Source organism: Trichechus manatus, unplaced genomic scaffold (assembly GCF_000243295.1).
Source record: "Trichechus manatus latirostris isolate Lorelei unplaced genomic scaffold, TriManLat1.0 scaffold00002, whole genome shotgun sequence".
Lineage (NCBI taxonomy): Eukaryota > Metazoa > Chordata > Mammalia > Sirenia > Trichechidae > Trichechus > Trichechus manatus.
In genome coordinates this window covers 8,177,048-8,190,850 of record NW_004443938.1, presented here as the reverse complement: position 1 = coordinate 8,190,850, position 13,803 = coordinate 8,177,048, and the positions used below count along the sequence as shown (strand labels likewise).

At 39.0% G+C, this 13,803-nt stretch overlaps 1 protein-coding gene across 1 annotated transcript in view; it reads left to right on the top strand.

Moving 5' to 3' along the window:
* Positions 1–13,803, top strand: part of PACRG (parkin coregulated) — a 514,304-nt gene that overhangs the window by 12,730 nt on the left and 487,771 nt on the right. The window lies entirely within an intron of this gene.

Below are 13,803 nucleotides of genomic sequence, written 5' to 3'. Positions count from 1 at the left end.
GGTTTTTACAATAGAGGTCTCATACAATATTTGTCCTTTTGTGATTGACTTATTTCACTCAGCATAATGTCCTCCAGTTTCATCCATGTTCTGAGATGCTTCACAGATTCATTATTGTTCTTTCTCGTTGCTGCAACCACTTTTGAAAGATCTTCAAGGAAATTTTACTTGCGTGTGATATTAATGATATTGTTAGATAATTTCCACATTCTGTTGGATTATCTTTCTTTGTAATGGGCACAAATATGGATCTCTTTCAGTCAGCTGGCCAGGTAGCTGTCTTCCAAATTTCTTAGCACAGATGAGTTAGCACTTCCAGTGTTGCATCCATTTGTTGAAACATCTTAGTTGGTATTCCTTCTATTCCTGGAGCCTTGTTTTTTGCCAGTGCCTTCAGTGCAGCTTGGACTTCTTCCTTCAGTACCATCAGTTTTTGATTATATGCTACCTCCTGCAGTGGTTGAATGTTGACCAATTCTTTTGGTACAGTGACTCTGTGTTTTCCTTCCATCTTCTTTTGATGCTTATATATCTACATTTTATGGCAATCCCAAATATCAATTAAACATCATTGAAAATAGAATTCTATTCTGTATTTTAAAACAAGCACTATTATTTATTTTTATACTTAAAAAGCATTAAACCCGTTGCCATCGAGTTGTTGCTGACTCATAGCAACCCTATAGGACAGAGTAGAACTGCCCATAGGGTTTCCAAGGAGCAGCTGGTGGATTTGAACTGCCAACCTTTTGGTTAGCAGCCGAGCTGTTAACCACTGTGCCATCAATGCGTATACTTAGGTGTGGATTTTAAAGATTTATCTTGCTTGGAATTCAACTTGATTTGGACCTGAAGACTTCTAGAGTCCCTATTAAATACATGCTGGACTTCTTCTTCTAGTCTCCATATCGCTTAACCTCTTTTTTCATAGTTTCAATCTCTTATTCTCTGTAACTTATTTTAGGTCATTTTCTTGCATCTCTCTTCCAATATTGATTAGAAATTAGCCATAGATACCAAGTGTCCCAATAGAAAATTGGCAAGATTAGCATCAAACCAAAAACCAAACCCATTGCCGTGGAGTTGATTCCGACTCCTAGTGACTCTATAGGACAGAGTAGAAGGGCCCCATAGGGTTTTCAAGGCGTAGCTGGTACATTCGAATTGCCAATCTCTTGGTTAGCAGCCCAAAGCTTAACCACTGGCGCCACTAGGGCTCCTTTATTATCTTTAGTTCCTGGGATGTGATTTTGAATCCGCTGATTTTCTCTCACTCATGACCATTTTTGTATCTTTATATGCTTTAGGATTTTTTTTTTTTAAACTGGGAACTTCTCTTCTGCGGAGCTTGCTTTCCATGGGATTTCCTCATGCCCTGGGTTGTGGAGGCATCCCAGTGGCGTGCTTTCCAGTTTGTCTCTCCATGGGGGCCCAGGTTCTTTACTAATCTTGCTACTGGGTAGGCTCCAGGTTTCTTCCCCAGGCTCCTTCTGCTCGCCCCCTAGCTTCCTCTTGAAGAGCCTCCTCTTCATTTCTGTGAACTTGGTATTTCCCTTTCCTACTTTTGAGAATGGCTGTGTATTTTTGTATTTTGTTTTTATCTAGAATTTATGGGTTTTTTTGGTCATACTAACCAGAAGTCTTTCCATTCATTTTGTAATATTATTTTCTCAGTTAGCTTAATATCTTGACTTACATACAGAGAAAAGAATCATCTTAAAATACAACCTTTCTCCATTCTAAGGTCAGCTCTAAAATTTTCCCATGTAAAAATGTCATTGACATAGAGTACTCTTTGTATTTCTCATAGAAGTCCTTTTGTTTGAACAAATGTTATCAGCTACTGTGTATTGCGTGGTCATATGCAAACTAACTGCTGTTGAGTCGATTCCGACTCATAGCGACCCTGTAGGACACAACTGCCTCATAGGATTTCCAAGGCTGTAATCTTTATAGAAACAGACTGCCACATCTTTCTCCTGTACAGCAGCTGGTGGGTTTGAACCGCAGACCTTTTGGTTAGCAGCCGAGCACTTTAACCACTGAGCCACCACTGCTCCCTATGGTGATACACATATATAAAAATTTCTCTTGAAGATAGTAAAGTTTGGGCTTTAAAAATCACTGGGAAAAGATTTATAAAGATTTTGTACCAACCCACAAGTTGCATTTTTGTATATATACAGTATGTGTGTGTGCACGTGTGTGTGAGTATATGAATATATGCGTGCATGTGTGTGTATACATCTTGTTTCTAGTTTAGTATTGGAGTTAAGATTTTAATTTTCAGTCTGTAAAATTCCACCAGCAAATTAAGGTCAGCGGGTTGACCCCATACAGAGACCTTTATCTTATCGTTATTCACATCTAGCAGTAGTGAATCTCTTGAGAATAATTACTCATTAATTGAAAAAAAAAGTCTTCTAATGCTTTCCATTGTAGTAATCTGTATAGCATTTTTCTATGTAAGCTCTGAAACATCGTTAAGTACTTAAAAAATAAACATAGTATAGCGTTAGATTGGAGTTTTTTTTTTTTTATAAATCATACTTCACAGAAAAATGGCTTTAGATGTAGTATCAGCTTCTGTTTTTGAAGAGTTGATTGGGCAATGAAGGAGCATGTGCGTATGCATAAAAGGGATTGCTCATTTATGTACATTTTTCTCTATTTTTTAATGAAATATGAGAAGTGCTAGTGTATTAAACTGATAATATTAAAACCACAAGTCAAAAACCAAAATTAAGATTTTTACAATTCTATTTGGGAATCTCTATTTTTCTCTGCTTATATGGGTTATAATTTTAACACTTCATTATTGTAACTTATTACATTTAATAAACTAACAGTTGGGACTAGCTTCAAATCTCAAGCAGCAATTTAGCAGATGGTTCATTTCATGAAGAAGATGTAGACTGTTTTGACTGTGGCTGTGCTATTGGGGATATGAAAGAATGGAGGGAAAGTAAAATGTAATTGGTTCGTTGCAATATTACCAGTAATATTTTGTCTGGTGAGTACTGCTAAGATGTTATGTTCACAGGAATTTAGGGATCTGTTTGCAGAAATAATTAGCTCTATAACACAATGAAGAAAAAATTGAAACCTTGAGTTGCAATACTGAAGGATTCTATGGACAAAATATTGAATGACGCAGGAAACATCCAAAGAAGATGGAAGGAAGACACCGAGTCACTGTACCAAAAGGCACTGGTCGATGTTCATCCATTTCAGGAGGTAGCATATGATCAAGAACAGATGATACTGAAGAAAGAAGTCCATTGGGGAAAAGCAAGGTTCTAGGAATTGATGAAATAGCAATTGAGATATTTCAACAAATGGATACAACTCTGGAAGTGCTCACTTGTCTATGCTAAGAAATTTGGAAGATAGATACCTGACCAACCAACTGGAAGAGATCTATATTTGTGTCCATTCCAAAGAAAGATGATCCAACCAAATGCGGAAATTATCGAACAATATCATTAATATCACACAAAAGTGAAGTTTTGCTGAAGACCATGCAAAAAACACTTGCAACAGTACGTCGACAAGGAACTGCCAGAAATTCAAGATTCAGAAGAGGATGTGGAACAAGGGATATCATTGCTGATGTCAGATGGATCTTGGCTGAGCAGAGAATACCAGAAAGATGTTTACCTGTGTTTTATTGACTATGCAAAGGCATTCAAGTCTGTGGATCATAACAAATTATGGATAACATTGTGAAGAATGAGAATACCAGAACACTTAATTGTGCTCACGTGAAACCTGTATATAGACCAAAAGGCAGTCGTTTGAACAGAACAAGGGGATACTACGAGGTTTAAAATCAGGAAAGGTGTGTGTCAGGGCTGTATCCGTTCACCATACTTATTCAATCTATATGCGGAGCAAACAGTCTGAGAAGCTGGACTATGTGAAGAATGCGTCATCAGGATTGGAGGAAGACTCATTAACAGCCTGCGTTATGCAAATGATACAACCTTGCTTGCTGAAAGTGAAGAGGACTTGAAGCACGTACTGAAGATCAAAGACTACAGCCTTCTGTAGGGATTACACCTCAACATAAAGAAAACAAAAATCTTCACAACTGGACCAATAAGCAACATGATGAAAAAAAGAGAAAAGACTGAAGTTGTCAAGGATTTCACTTTACTTAGATCCATAATCAACGCCCATGGAAGCAGCAGTCAAGAAATCAAATGCTGTATTGCACTGAGCAAATTTGCTGCAAAAGATCTCTTTAAAGTGTTAAAAAACAAAGATGTCACTTTGAAGACTAAGGTACACCTGACCCAAACCATGTTACTTTCAATCACCTTATATGCATGCGAAAACTGGACAATGAATAAGGAAGACCGAAGAAGAATTGATGTCTTTAAATTATGGTGTTAGCGAAGAATATTGAATATATCATGGACTTCTGGAAGAATGAACAAATCTGTCTTGGAATAAGTACAGCCAGAATGCTCCTTAGAAGAGAGAATAGCAAGAATTCGTCTCACATACTTTGGCGGTGTTATCAGGAGGGAGCTGTCCCTGGAGAAGGACGTCATGATTGGTAAGGTAGAGGGTCAGCGAAAAAGAGGAAGACCGTCAGCAAGATGAATTGACTCAGTGGCTTCAACAATGGGCTCAAACAGCAAAGATTGTGAGGATGGTGCAGGACTGTTCAGCGTTTCATTTTGTTGTACGTAGGGTTGCTTTGAGTCACAATGAATTCAACAGCACCTAACAACAAAAACATAACACATGAATACATTCTCTGTGTACTATACCAGTATTGTAGAGAATCATTCTGACCAGAAATTTTGTAGATTATTAATGTAGAATATCATATTTTGGCTTCTTAAACAATCACGTTGATTTTTCTCATCTTTTGCTGTCTTGTAATACATCAGAAACATGCCTGTAGATTCTCAAGCATGCCATCTTGTTTCCCACCTCTTAACTTGCATTCCTGTTGGCTCCGTCTTGAATGCCTGCATTGTTTCCACATCCCCCTCCTTCTCACAAGGCTCTTCTGCTGGTGGCTTCAGCTCAGGAGTTACCTTTTCCCAAAGTCCTTCCTGACTTCCCTGGGCTGGGACTAGTTCTCCTCTCCTGGAAACAACTCCACTCAATCCTCTCATTGCTAAGGGAGATAGAAACCTGTCTTCTTGTCTCCCTGTGTGATGGTAGACTCTGGAAGGACTGGGATGGGTGCTATTTATCATAGCCCCTGACATAGCATGAATAAGTATTAAGAGCTGGTGTTTCAAATAACTCTTTAAAATGTTATGGTTTTGTTCATTTTATATGTTTTGTTTGCTTGTTTAGTACCCTAGTGATTGACTTTTTTTCTACTCAGGAGCCAGGAGTGGGAGTGGCTTTCTTTGCCATGTCTGAAATTTTGGAACCCTGTACATCTTTGGATAACTATATGATTTTATGTTTTCTTATAGAATGTTGTTTGTAGTCCTTTTTAGGGCCTGTATACGACCAGCTCAGTTGCTTCTTGCTGACACATAGAATTCGTTTATTGAAACTCCATTGGTCAAATTGTTTTCTTATGTATATGTTCTTTTTAACTGTGTACTATCTAATTGATGCTCATGCCATTTAGTAGAAAGCATCCATTCATTCAGTAGACATTACCTGAGCACCTACCATGTGCCAGGTGCTATTCTAGGCTCTGGAGATACAGCAACAAATAAAGCAGACAAATTCTGTGCCCTCATGGAGCTTCCACTGTAGTAATGACAAACTAAACCAAACAAGTAAATATATAGACTGTTAAATGGTGGTATTAGGGAGAAAAATTAAGCTGGGTGGTAGGGATGGAGAATCATGGGAGGACAGGGCATAGTTTACATGGGGTGGTCCAAAGAGATCTCTTTCATACAGGGACATTTAAGCAGAGACTTATTTGTTCTGCGATGTTTTGTTTTAACTAAAAGTCCTTCCCTGATGGTTAATATTAAAAAGAAGAACGTGTTAAAATAGAAAGAAAATAAGCAAATAAACTGTGTACTTTCAGGACCTGTTCATTATGTGAAATCAGTGTCAGTTATAACCCAACAGTAATGAATTAACAAATTGTGTTTTAATTAAGTTCTTACTCTACTTAAACACTAATTAGGGAATCATGAATGACTGTATTTTGTATACTTCAGCATAAATATTTTATGAGATATGCAAATGCATATTTCCTTTGTGAAAAGTACTTTTCACATTTTAAATATAAGAAAGCCTAAATAGCCAAGCAAAGCCATTTATTATGCCCCCTTTCTCATTTGTCTTGGAAGTAAAATCAGTACTAGTCATAGATTTGGAAGTGTAAACAAGAAATGATGAGACACACATGAGCAGACACATCTGGCTGTTGCACCCAGATTGTTTTTAGATCAGTCACACAAAAAATGAGCTCCCAGTTCAAGCAAAGCCTGGCCTATAGGGAAGACTGGTTTTCCAGTCTTTTCGTGACACAATCTAATGGATTACAGCATAATATATAAAATAGCATTCTAAAAGCTGATGAATATATATATTCATATATGTGTGTGTACATATATATGTATATTTATGTATACCTGTTGCCGTCTAGTTGATTCCAATCCATAGCAACACTGTAGGACAGAGTAGAAGTGCCCCATAGGGTTTCCAAGACTGTAAATCTTTATGAAAGCAGCCTGCCACGTCTTTCTCCCATAGAGCAGCTGGTGAGTTTGAACGGCCACCTTTTGGTTAGCAGCTGAGTGTTTAATCAATGCGCCACCAGGGCTCCTATATATATGTGTATATATACATTTATATATATATATACACATATATATACATATACCAAATAAAAACAAACCAAACCTGTTGCCATCGAGTTGATTATAACCCAGAGCTACCCTATAGGACAGAGTAGAACTGCCCCACAGGGTTTCCAAGGAGCTGCTGGTGGTTCAAACTGCTGATCTTTTGGTTAGCAGCTGAGCTCTTAACCATTGCAACACCAGGGCTCCATATATAAATACACACATATATAAACCAAAACCAAACCCATTGCCGTCGAGTCAATTCCGACTCATAGTGTGTATATATATATATATATATTCTATATACATATACACACACGTTGTTGTTAGGTGCTATCAAGGTATATGTATATATATATATGTATTCTATATACATACACACACGTTGTTGTTAGGTGCTATCAAATCGATTTTCGACTCATATCAACCCCATGTGACAGAGTAGAACTGCCCCATAGGTTTTCTAAGTTGTAGTCTTTGTAGGAGCAGATCGTCAGGTCTTTCTCCTGTGGAGTGGCTGGTGAGTTCGAATCTCCAACCTTCCAGTTAGCAACTGAACGCCTAACTGTTGTTCTGACAGGGATCCTTATATAAACGTTTACTCATTATTTATTTATGGCCGTTACATAATAGGATGCTCTATCTCAGAAGTTACTAGAATTGATGAAGGTTGGTGAACCTGAGTATTAAACACACACACTCCTCATTTGTTTAGCACTTTTGCATCCATCACACATTTCAAAGGATTGCAGTTTATTAGGTGCAGTGGAAGTCATTGGGTACAGACCTTCGTACAGTGTGTACAGTTAGTCAGCCATATGTATAATGAAGTGAAAAGTAACTTGAAGCAGTGCAAAATTCTGTGTTTTGAAAACCATAAATTTAAATGCCTGCCTCACTGTCAGCCCTAAAATTAGTAGAGAAAAGTTGCTTGAGAAATCAACTGGATATCAAAATTATTATATCAGAAATCTAAATTCTCTGCAATTAATAAATACACACATTTTGTATAATTTATAAAATAGTTTTAAAAGCACAAAAGTGTTCATCTGTTTCATAATGTAAGTCTGGTGAGAGTTTTACAGCAGTTGAAATGTAACTATATTAAAATTATTGCTTTCATTGGAAGAGTAATGAAATATTTTAAAAGATACTTAAAGATATAACCTTGGTGTGTTTGAAAGATAATATGATCAAGTTCAGTTTCTGACTAACAGAAAGCCAATTTTGTCACTTAAACCATCTTCTGCACCTCAGATTCTCTTGCCCTTTCTTTTTCATTCTTATTTATTCAAATAGGACCTTAACACAAAATCAGTATTGTGTGGGAAGTTGAAAGCGGGGGAGGGGGCAAACTAGCAGTTGTCTCTGAGGCGCACTAGTCAGAAGGAAGGACTTCATCTGATTTTAGAATGGCATAGTGGTTCTTCCTCCCTCACTCCTTGCCCACAACCTCCGCTCTATAGTAATGCATAGTAGTACATTTTCTAGTTTGATTGGACTACTTTAGACAAACTGGAGCTAAAAGCAAAGTTAAAAGAGAGGGATCCAAGCTAAAATACATTAGCTTGAGTGAATGGATGATCAAGAATTAAAATTCCGCCAGCCCCTGGGAGAATGTCTGGGCTCATCAGGCAGGTCAACCAGAAATCAGGGGGAGTCAAGGGCGGGTGCCTCTCAAGTCAGTGACCCGGGCCTGTCTCCACCCATTCACCCACTGGGCTCCATCCACACTGGCTTCCTTGCTTTCCCAGGAGCACAGCAAGCCCAGTGCCACCACTGGCCTTTACCAGGGGAGCTTTCACCCACAGTTCTTGGCCAACTTTGCTCCTTCAGGGCCATACTCTGGCCCTTCAAGGCAGCTGTCCTTGGCTGTCCTCTGTGAAAGGGCATCCATGCATGTCCCTCTCCCTAGGGACATAAGGATGCTTCTCAGGAGCTCAAGACCATGCCTGTCCCAGGCAAAGCGGCAAAGTAAGAAAGACATTTTTCCTGTGCTCACTACACTGTCCAGTCATAGATCCACGTGTTTTATACAGGAAGGATTAAGGGATGCTAATTTAGTTGAAAGCAGCCCTGGTGGTGCGATGGTGAAGCTCTTGGCTGCTAACCAAAATGTTGGCGGTTTGAATCCACTCAGGGGCTCCATGGGAAAAAGGCCTGTCGATCTGCTTCTGTAAAGATTACAGCCAAGAAAATCCTATGAGGCTGTTCTACTCTGTCACATGGGGTGTCTATGAATCGGAATCCACTCAACAGCATCCAACAACTAGAATTGAAAGTGTGTGTGGGAGGGGGCGGGGGGATGTAGGGGTCTTATATTGAAACAATTTTTACTTATCAAGCATATAGTTGTTTTGGTGGCTTTGCTGGGGGGAAGCTGAAGGAAATGCAGTTGGCGAGAGAGGGTTAAAACAATCCTGTGGCATCCCGTCTAGCTGCCACTGGGACACTCGCTGTCCTTACTTCTGACATGCTCGTTCTCAACTCTCCTTTATTTACTTCTTCTTAAATTCAGTTATTTATCCAAGAAATATTTATTGAGTGCTTTTGTTACTGTCATTAGTTCCAGTGGTTCCTTCTGTCTTATTCTCTTTTATTTCATCTCATTCTGCTTGCCGTTAAAACTCACCTGGTCTATGTGAGTTTCATTAGAAGTCAGTTTGTCAGTCTTCCAAACTAAATACTGTTCTTTGTTTGAACCTAAAAAGAGTGCAACATTAATGATGGTATTTGTGGCAAAACCACAGGCAGGTGGGGTTTAGAGGGTAGGAAGGAGACAAGTAGGGCAAGAAGGTCTTTAAATTGCACCCTTCAAAGCTCACACATACACCACTACTTATTCCAGCTAAGGTAGATCTTCATCTTTATAGGTGGTTTTGTTGTTGTGTGTGGTGCAGTCAATTCCAACTCATAGCGACCCTATAGGACAGAGTAGAACTACCCTGTTTAGTTTCCTAGGCTGTAATCTTTATGGGAGAAGATGGCCAAGTCTTCTCCAGTGGGGCGGCTTTTCGGCTGGTGGGTTCGAACCACCAGCCTTTCAGTTAGCAGCCATGTACTTAACCCTTATGCCACCAGGGCTTCTTGATTATAGGTTAATGATATTCAATTTGTACTTACTGATTTTCATTGTTTTAAATATTTCATTCACCAAGTACATATTGAGTGTCATATGCAAGTTCAAGTTGAAACTGAAGAAAATTAGAACAATTCCATGAGAGCCAACATACGACCTTGAGCGTATCCCACCTGAATTTAGAGACCATCTCAGGAATAGATTTGATGCGTTGAACACTGATGACCGAAGACCAGATGAGTTGTGGAATGGCATCAAGGACATCATACATGAAGAAAGCAAGAGGTCATTAAAAAGACAGGAAAGAAAGAAAAGCCAAAATGAATGTCAGAAGAGACTCTGAAACTTGCTCTTGAAGGTCGAGCAAAAGGAAGAAATGATGAAGTAAAATTGCTGAATAGAAAGTTTCAAAGGGTGGCTCGAGAAGACAAAGTAAAGTATTATAATGACATGTGCAAAGACCTGGAGGTAGAAAAACAAAAGGGAAGAACATGCTCGGCATTTCTCAAGCTGAAAGAACTGAAGAAAAAATTCAAGCCTCGAGTTGCAATATTGAAGGATTCTATGGGGAAATATTAAACGAGGCAGGAAACATCAAAAGAAGATGGAAGGAATACACAGAGTCACTATACCAAAAAGAATTGTTCAACGTTCAACCATTTCAGGAGGTAGCATATGATCAGGAACGGATGGTACTGAAGGAAGAAGTCCAAGCTGCACTGAAGGTACTGGCAAAAAACAAGGCTCCAGGAATTGACAGAATACCAATTGAGATGTTTTTACAAATGGATGCATCACTGGAAGTGCTGACTTGTCTATGCTAAGAAATTTGGAAGACAGCTACCTGGCCAGCCGACTAAAAGAGATCCATATTTATTCCTATTCCCAAGAAAGGTGATACAACCGAATGCAGAAATTATTGAACAATATCATCAATATCACATGCAAGTAAAATTTTGCTGATGATCAGTCAAAAGCAGCTGCAACAGTATATTGACAGGGAGCTGCTAGAAATTTAAATTGAATTCAGAAGAGGATGTGGAACCAGGGATATCAGTACTGATGTCAGATGGATCCTGGCTGAAAGCAGAGGATACCAGAAAGATGTTTACCTGTGTTTCATTGACTATGCAAAGGCATTTGACTGTGTGGATCATAACAAGTTATGGAAAACATTGCGAGGAATGAGAATTCCAGAACACTTAACTGTGCTCATGAGGATCCTGTATATAGATCAAGAGGCAGTCATTCGAACATAACAAGGGGATACTGCAAGGTGTGTGTCAGGGTTGTATCCTTTTAGCATACCCATTCAATCTGTATGCCGAACAAATAATCCAAGAAGCTAGACTATACGAAGAAGAACGAGGCATCAGGATTGGAGGAAGACTCATTAACATGTGGTATGCAAATGACACAACCTTGGTTGCTGAAAGTGAAGAGGACTTGAAGCATGTACCCATGAAGATCAAAGACCACAGCCTTCAGTATGGGTTACACCTCAATGTAAAGAAAACGAAAATTCTCACAACTGAACCAATAAGCAACATCATGATAAATGGAGAAAAGATTGAAGTTGTCAAAGATTTCATTTTACTTGGATCCACAATCAACACCCATGGAAGCAACAGTCAAGAAATCAAAAGACACATTGCACTGGGAAAATCTGCTGCAAAAGACCTCTTTAAAGTGTTCAAAAGCAAAGATGTCACCTTGAAGACTAAGGTGCACCTGGCCCAAGCCATGGTGTTTTCAGTTGCCTCATAGCATGTGAAATTTGGACAATGAATAAGACCAAAGAAGAACTGACGTCTTTGAATTGTGGTGTTGGCGAAGAATATCGATTATTCCATGGACTGCCAAAAGAATGAACAAATCTATCTCGGAAGAAGTACAACCAGATGCTCCTAAGAAGCGAGGTTGATGAGACTTCATCTCACATACTTTGGACATGTTTTCAGGAGGCACTAGTCTCTGGAGAAGGACATCATGCTAGGGAAAGTAGAGGGCCAGAGAAAAAGAGGATGACCCGCAACAAGATGGATTGACACTGGCTGCAACAACGGGCCCAAGCATAACAACGATTGTGAGGATGGCGCAGGACCCGGCGGTGTTTCCTTCCGTTGTGCAGAAGCTCGCTGTGAGTCAGAATTGACTCGACACGGCACTTAACAACGACAGTATGTTAGGCATTGTTTCAGACACTGAGGACAAAGCGTCTAAATGCTTGCCTTAAGCGTTCTTGGGTTGTTGAGTATGATGAAACCATATTTAAAAAAGTAAATATCTTGCTTATATCTGAGGTTTTAAATCAGAATGCCATATAATGATATCCCTGGCATTTGAATAATTTCATATGTTTGTTTCCTGATTCTTTGATTAAGCTTTCTTTCTACCCTATTAAAAGATGCGGTTTCAGAAGAAAATAATTTAAGAAAGGAAAATGTTTAATCAATCCTTTCTAATAACTGGAAAATCTAAATACGTGGTATATCAGTATTCCAACCTACATGGGCTGGTTGCTTGTAAATTTCATTTTTAATACTTGAATGCAACAAACCAAAATTCTTGCTATATTTGGTTTAAAATGCCTTTGATAATCAGCGTTTCTTCGTTGCATTTACAAATTCTGAACCACTTTCACCACCTCTATTACAGTCTTTAGTTCCTGCTGGGAGTTGCTGCTTAAAAGAAAGTGGGAACAATGTTGCTGGCATTATTCTGATAATTAACATCAGTGAAGGACAAGCCTCTGCAGACATTTTTCTCATAATGGGAGGAAGTACAGAGAGACAAGATGAAGGACCACGTGACTGGACTTTAATATTTAAATATTTTTTCTCTTAGTGGCTGAACCTCCAGCTTCTACACATAAAAGCTCTCTTGTTCTTTTACTTTTAAATTTTTGCCCAAGTAAATATAGATGATTCCAAATAAACCGTTGTTAGGCAATAGTCTTTTTTTCTACGCATGAAAGTCAGCAATTTTAATTCCCTAACAGCTTCTCCAGTAATTTATCTACTGAATGTTTTTAAAAATCTTTTTTTTGTACAATTTGTAAAATGAAGACTTAGTCAACATTTGAAAGAAGCAGCGATGACATTGATTTTTACCAAATTCTTCTTACTAGAGGTTTCTCAGTATATCAGGGCAGAGATGCAGGGTTTTAATCCCAACTCCTCCCTCTCCCCGTGACCATCATGATGATGATGTGCTGAATTTCTCATGATTCCCAGAAGGATGGGCTCTGCCTGCCTTTCCTAGTTTCAGAAGACTAATTAGCTTTGTTTTGTTGGCTAGCCAGAGCCATGATGCTAACCTGCACAGCAGTCTTGGAAATGGTACCACTCCGATGCTTTATACAACCTTCCTTCTAGCTGTCAACTCCATTTCTAGTTTGGTTTGATCGATCGCCTTCCTTCTGGTAAATGTATCATTCGTAACTAGGTATCACCAACACTTATTCCCAATTTTGATATCTGGAGCTCTCTTTTCCCCTTGTCTTGATAACTTGTTTATCAGTTTTTCTGGAATTGAAACACTCTCTTTCTCTTTTTTAAAAAAATACCAAAAAATTTAGGACATAGTGAATTTTATAACAGATTTAATATATATGCTAAATACACAGTTAAGGTTGTTATTTATGTAGGTTATTGGTATTGTAACTGGGCGCTTCCAGGTCTGCTCAGTGCAGCTCGAAGGACACGAACCGGTGAAAGGGGAAGAAGAAGCTTTATTTAGTTGGCCAATTAAAGGAGCCCACCGAGACTTGTGTCGCCAAGGTGGCTCCTTAAACAAAGGCCCGAGGGCTTTATGTGGGTAAAGTCAATTTGGGCTGGGGTCTTCAGGGACGCCCCAAAGTGGAGTCAGCCTGCTGATTGGTTGGGTCCATAAAGGCGTTCCTAGGGTGATCCGATCTTCTGCGCCTGCTCAGTC